The following is a 17,592-nucleotide window of genomic DNA, read 5'->3' as shown; positions in this document are numbered from 1 at the left end:
GTGTGTGTGTGTGTGTGTGTGTGTGTGTGTGTGTGTCAATACTAATTATAGAAGAAGAGGTCATGAATCCAAGATGGAGTGGGGGGAGGAAGAAGGCATTGAAAGGTAAAGAGAGAGAGGTAGAAATGATATAAAAGAAAGTTGTACTCATGTACAAAATTCTCAAAAATATTAAAATTTATTTTTAGGAGCCATACATGCTGCACACGAAAAGCTTTCTTGTGGCCAAGGATGCAGAAATGCAGCCTCGAGAATAATGAGTTGAATAGACTTACAGGCGGTTAAACATAAGATCCAAAGAAAGTGGACGGATGTGGGGTTAGCCTACAATCAAATCCCCCCACAGTGCATCCCTTACCTACTTACATGCCACCTCTCCCAACTTCTGCGAAAATTATACCAGAAATACTATGTTCTGAAACCAAAAATTTCTACAGATACTCTATGTAGTAGGCAAAGTCACCCATAACTGAACTTCACAAAGGAGGAGTTCAGTGGGGGTGGTTTACAACTCCCACTTCAGAAGGCCAACCCCTTATCTACTAGGCTCCTGGGTTCCTCCTGTTCCTTTTTTTTTTTAATCTCATTTTTTTAATTTAATGGATTCCTATTTCTTATAAAGCTCATAAACAGAAAATCCAGTAGCATTTTCCCTGACTTCCTGATATCTATGCTCTTCCATGAATCAAAGATATATATGCATCAAATGAAGCTAAAAATGAAGAGAACTTTTGATAAGGTTTGGGTATGAAATGTTCTTGTGAAATGTTCTTCCAAAACGCTCATGTGCTAGGACTTGGTCACCAGCAAGTGTTGGTTATGGGTTCCATCTCATGACATGGGCTTTAAGTCAAATCAGACATTGGTTGGTGTACTGGCTGGTTTCACGTCAACTTGACACAAGCTCGAGTTATCTGAAAGGAGGAAATCTCAATCGAGAAAATGAGCTCCAGTTATGGGGCATTTACTTAATTCGTGATTGATAAAGAGGACTCAGCCCATTGTGGGTGGTGCCATCCCTGGGATGGTGGTCCTGGGTTCTGTAAGAAAGCAGACTAAGCAAGCCAGTAAGCAGCACCCCTCCATGGCCTCTGCATCAGCTCCTGCCTGCAGGTTCCTGCCCTGCTTGAGATCCCGTTCTCACTGCTTTTGATGGTAAAGTGTTCTATGGAACTATGAGTGAAATAAACCCTCTGCTTCCCCACTTGCTCTGGGTAGTGGTGTTTCACTTCAGCAATAGTAACACAATTAAGACAGTTGGTTACTCCCATAAGCGTTGGGCCACCATTGCCTTAGCATATTTTGAAGCAGGACAGAATATAGGTCAAAGGTTTAGGGGCTGGGTTGGTGTTTATGTTCCTCTTTTGGTAGCCTGCAGAGTACCTTCTTGTACCGATGACACTAGAATGGGGGTGGATGGTCTATTAGAACATCTCTACCTCTCCATGTTTAATGAGTCGTGTGGGTGTTTTCTTCAGCAATGAACTTTGCTGTCAGTGTATGGGAACAGCAAACCTATTGCCTTGGCAACAGCCTTGGTGGTGTGAGGATCTCAAAAGGACCCGTTTGGCCAACAACTCAATTGTACGTAATCCAAACCCAGTACTGGAGGCTTTGTTTAGTGATAAGAGCTAGCTAGTTGTGACTCTATCTCCCTCATTATTTAGAGAAACATTAGAACTTTATTTCAGTCACACAAAAGTTTATTTCTGAAAGCAAGGATGTACTCAAAGACTATAGGAGTTATATATGGAAGCTGGCTTGAAAGGGTATTGATATTCAAATCTATCACATTTAATTATAAACTTTGTGAATCCATATTAAGACATGAGGGAAGGCATAAAAAAATTCTTACAGAATACCATCTATTGGATAAAAAATGGCTGACAACATTAGAAAATAGTCCTTTGGCAAATCCTCCTGTGGTGGGCTCAGGCAGGAATCACTTGTGCATTCTCTGCTGGGAAAGAGTAGAGAGAGCAAGAGACCAATATGCCCTCAAGCTCACTCTGAAGACTTCCACAAACCATGGAAAAGATGAGTGGGCTGGTTTGTGGGAAGACACAGGGTCCCTCTCAACCTCTCAGCCCCACAGCAGCAAGTCAAAAATCTGGAAAAGTAAACAAACCTAGACTATTCTGCAACTGGTTTAAACTCTTCCCACAGATCATCATAAAGAAAAATAATCCAAGGGAACAAATGGGGCAATGGGGAAAAGGAGAGGTCAGAAGGGAAGGTGGGTGGAGTGGAATATGTCCAATGTATAATATATGCTGGTATGAAATGTCCTTGTGTTATGTAGCACCTTGGACAATAACTATTCACATTAAAAATAAAAATAAATTAATTTAAAAGCAAAATAAAAATACTTTAGAAGATATTAGGAGAAAAGACAGTAAGTGCAATGAATAATCTCTTACTACATCTTGAATCCAAAATGTATTACAGGATAATTTTAACATAAAATACAAATATAGCGATGTTATTAAAATATGTTTTGTTGGATTAAGGTGCAACCACAGTAATAATAATATTAGGAATGGTAGGAATAGGTCTTTATTCTTGGAAAACATAGAAGTATTTGAGGTAATGTTCCAAAATACCTACAAGTTGTGCTTTAAACATTCAGAAAAATCTACATTCATAGAGAGAAAATCAAAGTGATGGACTGTCAGTTCCTGGTTGGTCCACAAGTGTAATCTTTTGTTTTTCCTTCTAACTTTTCACAGAAGTTTTTCAAAATAAAAGTTCAAGGAAGAGAGAAAACATTTCATTGAAAACACTCATAATATTTCTGCTTCTTTCCTGTCAACCTTATATTTTCTACAAATATTTGTGATGTGGAGGTAGCACAGGGGAGGGCGAGATGGCTCGGTGGGTAGAAGCCCTCGCTGCCAATCCTGAGGACCTGAGCTCAGTACACGAAAGGTAAAGAAAAAGACTGACTCACCTGGCTGTCCTATGAACTCTACACAACTGCACACAGACAACAGACGGACAGACAGACATGGACACACGCATGCATCCTTAAACAAATGCAACTTTTAATTAAATGAATTAAATGTGTAAATTTAATTGTGTAAATATATAAATTTAATTAACTATATTTAATTATTTAAATACAGAAATTGAATTATATCAATATTTGTGTTTTTCAGTTCCTGTATCCTACCAGTTCCTGTATCTAGTTTTAACTTCTGCTTGGAGTTTGGTAGCAATTACAATGAGTTCTAAACTGTGCATTCAGTGGTCTACTTTACATGGTTTATAATAAAATACAACAGGGCATCAGGTAAAACCTAGTGGGCACAGCTGTGAAGAGTGTTATGCACTGAAATCTGGGTGGTAACTAACGTTTGGCCTTGTCCAGACACTTCCAAGAAAAGGTTGGTGGTAATTTCTGTTTCTGTGCGTTGAATTTTCTCCCTAATTCAAAGCTGAATTTGGCCCATTGCTATCATGGCCCACCAAATTCACAGAAAAGTCCAACTTGATTACAGAGCTGGTGGCTACAGTCACCCTGACCCTGTCTCACCTAGTTTCAAGATCACCTCAACCTAACCCACAAAGCCAGGTGTTCCAGAGGTCAAAGGGGAAAATATCAGAAGCTGCAGGTTACTGAGAATTCAAACTAAATTGGGGGACTTAATCTAAAATTGATGGTGACAAAACAGATGGCACACAGATTCTCTTTCAGCATTTTGTCCAAAAAATAGCAAGCCAAGGCAAGATTCTTATGTAACAACTTAAGCTTTAGAGATGCTAAGTTTAGAAAATAAAATTTTAGCTTCACATGCTAATGTTTCGCTTATGTTCTTTTTCTTTAACTTTTGTTTGTCTGTTTGTTTAGTGAGTATGTGCATGTGTGTGTGTGCCTATGCTCATGCAGGCCATGGCATGCCTGTGGCGGTCATAAGACAACAAGGAGGAACCAGTTCTCTCCCTCCACTGACGACCCTGAGACTACACTCTCGTGCCAGGCTCGGCTGCAGGCACTTTTTCCTTGCTGAGTGTGGTGCTTTGAGTGAGCTGTCTCCCATATTCTTGGGCACCTGAGCATCTGGTCCCCAGTTGGTTGGTGCTGTTGGGGGCGACTAAGAAGGTGTGGCTCTGCTGGAGGAAGTGCTCCATTAGGAGAGGGCTTAACCTTTCCCACCATCCCTACTTTGAGCCTTCCTTGGTTTGCTTTTTTTTTTTTTTTTTTTTTTTTTTTTTTTTGACAACCTGTACTGAGACAGGGTACGCTGGCAGCAGGCAGCAAGGGCACAAGCTTTGGTTGCAACATCAAGTTTCCTCATGCTCCTACTCTCTTCAAGCTCTGTATTTTATTTTTCTTTCTGCCCCATTTGCTCTTTTTTTCATGGCAGATCTGCCTAAGGATCATTAATACTAACCATGCCACAGATTCAACATTGCCACAAAACATTGACATCACCTCACAAAAGAAATTAATGTGTCATTTCTTAATTTAGCCTCAAGGAAGTCTTAGCACAGGGGCAAAGGTGGTGAGATTCTTTGCCGAAATATCACAGGAATGGGACCAGGCCCCGTCACCTGAAGGTCCCGGTAAAACCTCCTATGATGGGCCTCTGTGATTGGCTTTGCTTTTAGCTCTGTCTTCCAGTGTCTTAGGACGGCCTAGAAAGGCTGGTTTACAGAAGGCAACTGCTTTTCTGGTCTGAGGTTCCCAAATCTTACAAGTTCCTCCAAAAAACAACATGGTCGGGTACTTCAAAGCAATACCCCACCCTGGTACCAGCTTCCATCTTTTAGGTTTCTATTGCTGAGATAAAACACCAAGGCTTACAGGTCCAAAGGAATAAGAGTCGATCACCACCATGGTGAGGAAGCATGGCGGCAGCAGGCAGGCATGGCAACAGAAACAGAGAAACAGCAGAGAGCTCACATTTTTTTTTTTTTTTTTGGATTTTATTTTTTTCTTATCAGTTACATTTTATTAACTCTGTATCCCAGCCATGTCCCAATCCCTCATTCCCTCCCAGTCCCTCCCTCCCTCCCTCATCTCCACCGTGCCCCTTGCCAAGTCCACTGATAGGGGGGACCTCCTCCCCATTCATCTGATCCTGTTTTATCATGTATCTTCAGGACTGGCTGCAAAGCTCTCCTCTGTGGCCTAACAGGACTGCTCCTCCCTTGGGGGTGGGGAGGTCAAAGAGCCAGCCATTGAGTTCCTGTTAGAAATAGTCCTTGTTCCCCTCACTATGGGAAGCCAATTGGTTACTGAGCTACCACAGGCTACATCTGAGCAGAGGTTCTGGGTTACATTCATACATGGTCCTTGGTTGCATGTCAGTCTCAGAAAAGACCCTGTGCCCAGATATTTTTGGTCCTTGTGGAGCTCCTATCCTTTCCTCATCAGTCTAACTCCCCTTCTTTCTTATGATTCCCTGTACTCTGCCAGAGGTTTGGTCATGAGTCTTTGCTTTGAAAACACTGCTAGTTAGAGTCTTTCCAATGCGCTCAGTAAACTCCTGTCAATGTTCAATGCATATCCCATCTGTCTTTCAAAACGAGGATTGATAATCTTACCCCATGTCCGCTCTCTTGATTATCTTTTTTAGGTGTATAGATTTCATTATGTTTATCATATCTTATAGGTCTATATAAGTGAGTATATACCGTGTTTGTCTTTCTCCTTCTGGGATATTTCACTCAAGATGATCTTTTCTAGATCCCACCATTTGCCTGCAAATTTCATGATTTCCTCCTTTTTGATTGCTGAGTAGTATTCCATTGTGTAAAAATACCACAATTTCTGTACCCATTCCTCCGTTGATGGACATCTGGGTTGTTTCCAGGTTCTGGCTATTACAAATAAAGCTGCTATAAACATGGTTGAGCAAATATCCCTTTTGTGTACTTGAGCAAACTTTGGATATATACCTAGCAGTGGTATAGCTGGGTCTTGAGGAAGCACTATTCCTAATTGTCTTAGAAAGCGCCAGATAGATTTCCAGAGTGGTTGTACCAGTTTACATTCCCACCAGCAGTGGAGGAGGGTTCCCCTTTCTCCACAACCTCTCCAGCATGTGTTGTCCCTTGAGTTTTTCATTTTGGCCATTCTGATGGGTGTAAGGTGATATCTCAGGGTCGTTTTGATTTGCATTTCCCTGATGGCTAATGAGGATGAGCATTTCTTTAAGTGTTTCTCTGCCATTCGATATTCCTCTGTCGAGAATTCTCTGTTTAGCTCTGTTCTCCATTTTTTAATTGGATTACTTGGTTTGCTGCTTTTCAGCTTCTTTAGTTCTTTGTATATACTGGATATTAGTCCTCTGTCAGCTAAAGGGTTAGTGAAGATTCTTTCCCAATCTGTAGGCAGTCGTTTTGTTTTGATGACGGTGTCCTTTGATTTACAGAAGCTGTTCAGTTTCATGAGGTCCCATTTATTGATTGTTGCTCTTAGAGCCTGTGCTGTTGGTGTTCTGTTCAGGAAGTTGGTCTCCTGTGCCAATGAGTTCTAGGCTCTTCCCCACTTTTTCTTCTAACAGATTTAGAGTATCTGGTTTTATGTTGAGGTCTTTGATCCACTTGGACTTTAGTTTTGTGCAGGGTGATAAATATAGATCTATTTTCATTTTTCTGCATGTGGACATCCAGTTGGACCAGCACCATATGTTGAAGATGCTGTCTTTTTTCCATTGAATGGTTTTGGCTTCTTTGTCAAATATCGAGTATTCATAGGTGTGTGGCTTTATTTCTGGATCTTCTATGCAGTTCCATTGATCCTCCTTTCTGTTTTTATGCCAATACCATGCAGTTTTTATTACTATTGCTTTGTAGTACAACTTGAGATCGGGGATGGAGATACCTCCAGATGATCTGTTGTTGTACAGGATTGTTTTGGAGATTCTGGGTTTTTTGTTTCTCCATATGAAGCTGAGAATCTTTTTTTCAAGGTCTGTAAAGAATTGAGTTGGTATTTTGATGGGAATTGCATTGAATCTGTAGATTGCTTTTGGCAGGACGGCCATTTTCACAATGTTAATCCTACCAATCCATGAGCATGGGAGATCTTGCCATCTTCTGAAATCTTCTTCAATTTCTTTCTTCAGAGACTTGAAGTTTTTCTCAAACAGGTCTTTCACTTGCTTGGTTAGTGTCACCCCAAGGTACTTTATGTGGTTAGCGGCTATTGTGAAGGGTGTTGTTTCCCTAATTTCTTTCTCGGCCCTTTTGTCTTTGGTATACAGGAGGGCTTCTGATTTTTTTGAGTTGATTTTGTATCCTGCCACTTTGCTGAAGGTGTTTATCAACTGGAGGAGTTCTCTGGTTGAATTTTTGGGGTCGCTCATATATACTATCATATCATCTGCGAATAGTGACACTTTGACCTCTTCCTTTCCGATTTGTATCCCCTTGATCTCCTTTAGTTGTCTTATTGCTCTGGCTAGGACTTCAAGTACTATGTTGAAGAGGTAGGGAGAGAGTGGGCAGCCTTGTCTTGTCCCTGATTTCAGTGGGATTGATTTAAGTTTCTCTCCATTGAGTTTGATGTTGGCTATCGGCTTGCTGTATATTGCCTTTACTATGTTTAGATATGTGCCTTGTATTCCTGATCTCTCCAAGACTTTAAACATGAATGGGTGTTGGACTTTGTCAAATGCTTTTTCAGCATCTAAGGAGATGATCATGTGGTTTTTCTCCTTCAGTTTGTTTATGTGGTGGATTACATTGATGGATTTCCGTATGTTGAACCACCCTTTCATGCCTGGGATGAAGCCTACTTGGTCGTGGTGGATATCTTTGATGTGTTCTTGGATTCGGTTTGCAAGTATTTTATTGAGTATTTTTGCGTCAATGTTCATAAGAGAGATAGGTCTGAAGTTCTCTTTTTTTGTTGGGTCTTTGTGTGGTTTAGGTATCAGGGTGACTATTGCTTCATAGAATGAGTTCGGTAATGTACCTTCTGTTTCTATATTGTGGAATAGTTTGAGGAGAATTGGTGTTAGCACTTCTTTGAAGGTCTGGTAGAATTCCGCGCTGAAACCATCTGGCCCAGGGCTTTTTTTTTGGAGGGGAGACTGTGAATGACTGCTTCAATCTCCTTGGGGGATATAGGGCTGTTCAGTCTTTCTACCTGATCTTGACTTAATGTTAGAAGATGGAATCTATCAAGAAAATTGTCCATTTCATTTAGATTTTCAAATTTTGTGAGAGCTCACATTTTTTTACCGCCAATCAGCAAGCAGAGATGTAGAAGGATTTTAATCCAGCAAAATGGCCACTCTGGCTGGAATACAGACACACCCTTAGCACACAAATTTAATCCCTCTGGCTGGAATACGGATAGGTCCTTAGTATACACCTTTAATCCCAAACAATGAAGGTAAAGTACCCATGTTTGAAAGTGATGTCTAATTGAGGGACAATGAAGTGATGAATCAGAGAAAGACTTGACAGAATAGGATACGCCTAACTCTCACACGAAGAGAGAAAAAAGAGGGGATTTGGGAGAGCAGCACAGAGGAAAGGGAGGAGGCAGTTCTACTGGGAGAGTTTTACAGATACAGGTTGAAGAGAGAACAAGCTAGACTTGGTAAAGATGGAACAGAACAAGCCAGAGAATAAGGAGCCAGGAGATTAGAACGGATTGCTGGAGTTAGTCTGAGGCCAGGCAAAACAATTCAGTCAGGGGCTGAGGGAGAAGCCAAATTGAATCAGTCACCTTGGAGAAGAGTTTGAGCCTGAACAGATGAGTTGAACCCGCCAGCCAGACAGAGTTCAGAAAGAACTAGAAAGGGTGAGTTTATTCAGAAATAAATCTCAGAGGCTGAAAACAGTCTAAGCCTAGATTAGATTGTATGGAGGCTGGAAGCTTCCAGGACTAGGCCTAGGTAACCAGACAGAGGCAGTAAGCCTTGGAGACAGCAGCAAATAAATCAGTAGAATAAAAGTTACTTTTACATAAAGAGATGAACTGGGGATGGTGGTATGCTTGTAAACCTCAAAACCCATCGCCCCCTGCAAAGTACTTCCTCCAGCAAGGCTGTACTTTGGTTTGGTTTGGGGTTTTTTGTTTTGTTTTGTTTTGTTTTTTGAGACAGGGTTTCTCTGATTAGCTCTGGTTGTCCTAGACTCTCTTGTAGACCAAGTTGGCCTCGAAAAGATCTACCTGTCTCTGCCTCCCTGAGTGCTGGGATTACAGGCGTGAGACAGAGAGCCAGCAAGGCCATACTTTCTAAGCCTCTCCAAACAGACTTACCAACTGGGAAACAAGTTTTAAATGCTCAAGATTACAGGAAATATCTCATTCAATTCACCACACTGACTCGCCTCACTGGCCCTCTTCTCATGTTCTTCTCATAAACAAAGGGATTAACAAACAAATAGACTTACAGGTCCTTTGACCTACTTAAAAATAATATTTGGACTTTCCCAGGCTGATTGGTGGGCACAAGGGTGCCAGAGATTGGGAGTCCCAGTCGAAAGAAAACCCCACTAGGAAGGAAAGTTGCGAGTCTGATCACAGGTCACCCAGTCTTTCCCTGGAAGGTCTCCCTGACCGAGGGTACCTGCCGCCATCACAACTGAGCTCCCGCCCCGCAGAGAGCGGCTGCGCGCCCAGCTCACCGGTACAGACGAGCTGCGCGGCCCAGTGCAACAGAGCCTGAGAACCCCTGTTCGGAGAGGGCCCCACAGGGAAGGAAGAAACCGTGCTGCTGGGGTCACCTAGGCTTTGCCTGGGGAAAGTCTCACAGACCGCAGACAGGCGAGTACGCCCAGCCATCACAGTCCAGGCCCAAGCAGGGAGCACAGAGTTATTGGGAACCCAGCTCCTGCAGACTAGCAGGTGGGCGCAAGCGCCACCAGCCCAGAGACCTGCTTTGTACCAACTACTCCGTACAGACAGAACTGTGTGCCCCAAGACACCAGAGTCTTGGAGTCACTGTTTGAAGAAACCCTCACAAGGAACAAGGAATGAAGCAAAGGGGACGGACTTAGGCAACCCAGTATATCCCCAGAAAAAGTCCCACAGACTGGCCCAACCCAGGGAACTGCTGTGCTCCAGATACCCTGCTGTTACCAGGAGAGCAGTACTCACCTGCCACAGATTACCTGTTGGGTTCTAGGGCACACAGCCCCAACCTCAGACCTATAAAAGACCGGGAACCCTGAGATCAACCCCCAGATTCTGCTCCAAGGGGCAACCAGTTATCCCCAACAAAACCGACCAAACCACGGGACACACAGGTTACAGCAGCTTATCACTAAATTTACAGCAAGAAACCCAGAAGCAGGGCAGCTGTCTCCAGGACTTCTCCCGGAGAGAAGAGAGCCCTCTTGACTAATCAGGACCACAGTTACCACCCAGGTCTCTATGCCTGAGGTGAGCTGTAGCAACTGCTGAAAAACACCGGCCATCCAGTGACTATACCCAAAAAGCTGAGAAGGCTTCCTTCAGGAAAAACCATCTTCCTGCCAAAGGGATTCTCTCCACCACAGGAGTCCAGGAACAACCAGAAACTAACCTCAAACACCTAAAATAGCCCACTGGGTAGAGGACAATGTAAAAGTTCAACCAACAAAAGCCAAAGCAATATGGCATCTCCAGAACCCAGTTATCCAGGGGCAAATAGCCCTAGACACCCCAGCATAACTGAAATTCAAGAAGATGACCTAACATCTACGCTCATGAAGAAGATAACAAAGGAAACAAATAAAATACGAAAAGAAATAGAGGAAGCTGCAGCCAAACAGTTTGTGGCCTTTAGAGAGGAGATGCTTAAATCACTGAATGAAATAAAAGAAACAGAGGATTGTTCAAACAAACAGCTGAAGGAATTGATGGAAGAACATGAACATACAGTCAGACAGGTGAAGGAAACCAACAAAATGACTCAAGACCTGAAGATAGAATTGGGATAATTTTAAAAAAAAACAAAAATGGAAGAAATTGTGGAGAGAAAGAACTTAGGGAAGAAAGCAGCAACTACAGAGGTTAGCATAATCAATAGGCTACAAGAAATGGAAGAAAGAATCTCAGGTGTGGAAGATACAATGGAAGAAATAGATGTATCTGTCAAATAAAATGTTAAATCTAAAAAATTTCTGACACAAACCGTCCAAGAAATTCAAGACAACATAAAAAGACAAAACCTAAGAATAATAGGTATAGAGGAAAAAGAAGATTCCCATATTCAAGGCCCAGAAAATATTTTCAACAAAATCATTGAAGAAAATTTCCCCAACTTAAAGGAGAAGCCAATAAGAATATAAGAGGCCTACAGAACACTCAATAAATTAGACCAGAAAAGAAAATCCTCCTGCCACATAATAATCAAAACTGTAAGTATACAGAACAAAGAAAAAATACTAAAAGCTGCAAGAGAAAAAGGCCAAGTAACATATAATGGCAAACCCATTAGAATCACACCTGACTTTTCAACAGAGACAATGAAAGCCAGAAGGGCCTGGACAGATATCATGCAGAACCTTAGAGAACACAGATGTCAGCTCAGGCTACTATACCCAGCAAAACTCTCAGTCCTCATAGACGGAGAAAACAAGATATTCAATGACAAAAACAAATTTCAACAATACCTACAAACAAATCCAGCATTACATAAGACACTAGAAGGGACAATACAACCCGAGAAAACTAGCTACATTCAAGGAAACACAGAAAATAAATAACCTCACTACAGTGAAACAAAAAGCAACCAAGCACACAACCGTATGACCACAGCCAACATCAAATTCAAAGGATCTAACAGCCACTGGTCATTAATCTCACTCAACATCAATGGATTTATTCTCCAATAAAAAGACATAGACTAACAGAATGGATGCGTAAACAAAACACAGCAATCTGTTGTATACAAGGAACACACCTAAGTCACAAAGATAGACATTACCTGAGGGTAAAGGGATGGAAGACGACTTTCCAAGCAAATGGACCCGAGAAACAAGCAGGAGTAGCCATTCTAATATCTGATAAAATAGACTTTCAACCGAAATTAATCAAAAGAGATGGGGAAGGACACTTCATACTCATCAAGGGAAAATTCCACCAGGAAGACATCACAATCCTGAACATTTATGCCCCAAATTCAAGAGCACCCACATTTAGATCCCCACACATTAATAGTGGGAGACTTCAACACCCCACTCTCAATACAGGACAGGGCAACTAAAGAGAAATTAAACAAAGAAACAATATCTCTACCAGAAGTCATGAATCAAATGTACCTAACAGACATTTACAAAACCTTACACCCAAACACAAAAGAATTTACCTTCTTCTCAGCACCTCATGGAACCTTCTCCAAAATAGACCATATAGTTGGTCACAAAGCGAACCTCAACAGATACAAGAAGATTGAAATAATCCCTTGTATCCTGTATGATCACCATGGAATAAAGCTGGACCTCAACAACAACAGAAATAACAAAAAGCCTACACACACATAGAAACTGAACAACTTGCCACTAAATGACAGCTGGGTCAGGGAAGAAATAAAGAAAGAAATTAAAGTCTTCCTAGAACTCAATGAAAACGAAGACACAACATACCTAAACCTGTGGGACACAATGAAAGCAGTGCTAAGAGGAAAGTTCATAGCACTAAGTGCCTTCAAGAAGAAATTCGAGACAGCTCATTCAAGCAACTTAATGGCCCACTTAAAAACCCTAGAAAAAGAAGAAGCAGACACACCAAAAAGGAGTAGATGGCTAGAAATAATCAAACTCAGGGCTGAAATCAATCAATTAGAAACAAATAAAACAATTCAAAGAATCAATGAAACCAAGAGATGGTTCTTTGAGAAAATCAACAAGATAGACAAACCCTTAGCCAAGCTAACTAAAAGACAGAGAGACACCATCCAAATCAACAAAATCAGAAATGAAAAGGGGGACATAACTACAGACATTGAGGAAATCCAAACAATAATTAGGACTTACTTCAAAAGTGTATATGCAACAAAATTTTAAAATATAAATGAAATGGACAATTTTCTTGATCGATTCCACTTACCTAAGCTAAATCAGGACCAGATAAGTCAATTAAATAGTCCTCTATCCCCCAAGGAAATAGAAGCAGTCATCGAAAGTCTCCCATCCAAAAAAAGCCCAGGACCTGATGGTTTCGGTACAGAATTCTATCAGACATTCAAAAAAGAGCTAACTCCAGTTCTCTTCAAACTATTCCACAAAATAGAAACAGAAGGAACATTACCAAACTCATTCTATAAAGCCACAGTCACCTTGGTACCTAAACCTCACAAAGACCCAACAAAAAAAGAGAACTTCAGGCCAATCTCCCTTATGAACACTGACGCAAAAATACTCAACAAAATACTCACAAACTGAATACAAGAACACATCAAAGATATCATCCACCATGACCAAGTAGGCTTCATCCCAGGTATGCAGGGGTGGTTCAATATACGGAAATCCATCAATGTGATCCACCATATAAACAAACTGAAAGAAAAAAACCACATGATAATCTCCCTAGATGCTGAAAAAGCATTTGACAAAATCCAACATCCATTCATGTTTAAAGTCTTGGAGAGATCAGGGATACAAGGCACATATCTAAACATAGTAAAGGCAATATACAGCAAGCCTATAGCCAACATCAAACTGAACGGAGAGAAACTTAGGGCAATCCCACTGAAATCAGGGAGAAGACAAGGCTGCCCACTTTCTCCATATCTCTTCAACATAGTTCTGGAAGTCCTTGTTAGAGCAATAAGACAGTTGAAGGAGATCAAGGGGATACAAATTAGAAAGGAAGAGGTCAAATTATCACTATTTGCAGATGATATGATAGTATATATGAGTGACCCCAAAAACTCTACCAGGGAACTCCTACAGCTGATAAACACCTTCAGCAAAGTGGCTGGATACAAAATTAACTCAAAAAAAAAAAAATCAGGAGCCCTCCTGTATACAAAAGACAAAAGGGCTGAGAAAGAAATTAGGGAAACAACACCCTCACAATAGCCACAAATGACATAAGGTACCTTGGAGTAACCCTAACCAAGGAAGTCAAAGACTTGTATGAAAAAAATTTTCAAGTCTCTGAAGAAAGAATTAGAAGATATCAGAAGATGGAAAGATTTCCCATGCTCATGGCTTGGCAGGATTAACATAGTAAAAATGGCCATCTTACCAAAAGCAATCTACAGATTCAATGCAATTCCCATCAAATTACCAAAACAATTCTTTACAGACCTGGAAAGAAAAATTCTCAACTTCATATGGAATAACAAGAAACCGAGAATTGCTAAAACAATCCTCTACAATAAAAGATCTTCTGGAGGTATCTCTATCCCTGATCTTAAGTTGTACTATAGAGCAACAGTTTTAAAAACTGCATGGTACGGGCATAGAGACAGAATGGTGGATCAATGGAATCGAACAGAGGACCCAGAAATAAACCCACACACTTATGGACACCTATATGCCAAAACCATACAATGGAAAAAAGATAGCATCTTCAACAAATGGTGCTGGTCCAACTGGATGTGTACATGTAGGAAAATGAAAATAGATCCATACTTATTACCCTGCACAAAACTGAAGTCCAAGTGGATCAAAGACCTAAACATAAAGCTAGACACATTAAATCGGTTAGGAAAAAAAAGTGGGGAATACCCTAGAACTCATTGGTACAGGAGAAAACTTCCTGAACAGAACACCAACAGCACAGGCTCTAAGAGCAACAATCAATAAATGGGACCTCATGAAACTGAACAGCTTCTGTAAAGCAAAGAACACTGTCATCAAAACAAAGCGACTGTCTACAGATTGGGAAAGAATCTTCACTAACCCTTTATCTGACAGAGGACTCATATCCAGTATATATAAAGAACTAAAGAAGCTGAAATGCAGCAAACCAAGTAATCCACTTGAAAAATGGTGAACAGAGCTAAACAGAGAATTCTCAACAAAGGAATATCGAATGGCAGAGAAGCACTTAAAGAAATGCTCAACCTCATTAGCCATTAGGGAAATGCAAATCAAAACAACCCTGAGATTTCACCTTACACCCATCAGAATGGCCAAGATCAAAAACTCAAGTGACAATACATGCTGGAGAGGTTGTAGAAAAAGGGGAACCCTCCTCCACTGCTTGTGGGAATGTAAACTTGTACAACCACTCTGGAAATCAATCTGGTGCTTTCTCAGACAACTAGGAATAGTGCTTCCTTAAGATCTAGCCATACCACTCCTAGGCATATATCCAAAAGAGGCTCAAGTACACAAAAAGGACATTTGCTCAACCATGTTTGTAGCAGCTTTATTTGTAATAGCCAGAAGCTGGAAACAACCCAGAAGAATGGATGCAGAAATTGTGGTACATCTATACAATGGAGTATTACTCAGCAATGGAAAATAAGAATATCATGAAATTTGCAGGTAAATGGTAGGACCTGGAAAGGATCATCCTGAGTGAGTTGTCCCAGAAGCAAAAAGACACACACAGTATATACTCACTCATATAGACATACAACATAGGACAAATCCACTAAAATCTGTGCATCTAAAGAAACTAAGCAAGAGAGAGGACCCTAACTAAAACGCTCAATCTCCATCCTGAAAGGCAAAGAGGATGGACATCAGAAGAAGAAGAAAACAGGAAACAACCTAGGAACCTGCTACAGAGGGCCTCTGAAAGCCAGAAGAAGAAAACAGGAAACAAACTAGGAACCTGCCACAGAGGGCCTCTGAAAGCCTCTGCCCTGAAGATTATCAAGGCAGATGCTGAGCCTGATGGCCATCTGTCAGGCAGAGTGAATGGAATTTTATGTAAGAAGTGGGAAATAGTAAGAGCTGGAAAGGACAGGAACTCCACAAGGAAAGCAACAGGACAAGAAAACTTGAACACAGGGAACTTCCCAGAGACTCATACTCCAACCAAGGACTATTTATGGAGATAACCTAGAACCCCTGCACAGATGTAGCCCATGGCAGTTCAGTGTCCAAGTGGGTTACATAGTAATGGGAAGAGGGACTGCCTCTGACATAATCTGATTGGCCTGTTCTTTGATCACCTCCCAGGGGAGCAGGCTTACCAGGCCACAGAAGAGGACAATGCAGCCACTTTTGATGAGAACTGATAGACTAAGATCAGAAAGAAGGAGAGGAAAACCTCCCCTATCAGTGGACTTGGGGATAGGCATGCACGAAAAAAGGGGAGGGAGATGTGGGATCGGCAGGGGAGGAGCTTATGGGGGGATACAAAGTGAATAAAATGTAGTTAATAAAAAAAAGTTTAAAAAATTAAAAAATTAAAAACAAAAATATCTGTTTGTTATCATTATTAATTAATATTATTATTTTTTATTATGTGTATGTGATACGTATATGAGTATACACAAGCCATTGAAAGTTTCAAATTTTCTGGAGCTTGTTCTCTTATTCTGCCTTTGCATGTTTCTGGGAATTGAACTCAGACCATCAGACCTGTTCCACAAGGCTTCTTCAGCTACTGAGCTATCCCACAAGTCCATCTTGATTTTTTTTTAAACATATTTCCAATGGATACAGGATCTCCTTTAATCATATTAGCATATAGTTTCAGGAAACTAATGAAAAATCAATTAATCTTAATCACATTTCATCTTTATCTCATAACAAAACATTGATTTCTTTTAAAAGCAGCGATGAGCTGGCCATGATGATACATGACTGGCATCCCAGCATGCAGCAAGCTAAGGCAGAAAGAGCAGGAGTTCAGTATGAACTTTAACTACACGGTAAATTTCAGGCCAGCCTAGGCTACAGAGAGACCTAGTCGAAGGAAGGAAGGAAGGAAGGAAGGAAGGAAGGAAGGAAGGAAGGAAGGAAGGAAGGAAGGAAGGAAGGGTAATGAATAACATTTAATAACTGAGAAGCTAAAGTTAATAAGGAAACCAAAATCCAAAATAAAGTTATCTCTTTATTAAAAATAACAATATGATTCAAGAAATACTTTGCTACTGATTGAAACATTCCATCATGCTATGGGTAGTTCAAATGGTTCAATACTAGGTTCCTTCCCTTCCCTGCTGTGAGAGCCAAGCAGTTTAAAATATTCTCAGTAATTCTGTATGCCGAACTTTTCTCTTTAAGTTAGAAAAGGTGTTTATAGTTTATACCCGTCAGCCAAATACCAAGAAACAACCTTAAAACTGACACGGGCATTTTAGAATTCTCAGTTCTGCAGCAAATCCATATGCTAAGAATATCTTGCCAAATAAACGAATTGCTTCCAGCAATGACCCATTTTAAAGAGAAAAAAAAAACTAACTAAAAAATTTCTGCAAGTAAAATTAAATTACTCTAATGGACTACTTACCCCAAAACCTACTTGTGTTTTGTCTACATTAAAAACCATTCTAAGAAATAGTGTGAAAGGTTGTTCCATTAATAACACTGTTTGAAAAACCTACATGTTATCATTTTATAATATCCATAGTTTCCATGTATTTAATTCAGTGTCTTTTACTGCTTAAAATAGTCTACTTTTCCTGAAGTAAAATAAGAATTGATTATAAGTTCTTTAAATGTTCAGAGAGGCTACTCATGTGTATATATATATATATATATATATATATATATATATATATATATATA

The sequence above is a fragment of the Psammomys obesus genome, unplaced genomic scaffold (assembly GCF_907164565.1).
Source record: "Psammomys obesus unplaced genomic scaffold, mPsaObe1.curated_primary_1811, whole genome shotgun sequence".
Lineage (NCBI taxonomy): Eukaryota > Metazoa > Chordata > Mammalia > Rodentia > Muridae > Psammomys > Psammomys obesus.
Note: the sequence above shows the minus strand (reverse complement) of the source record.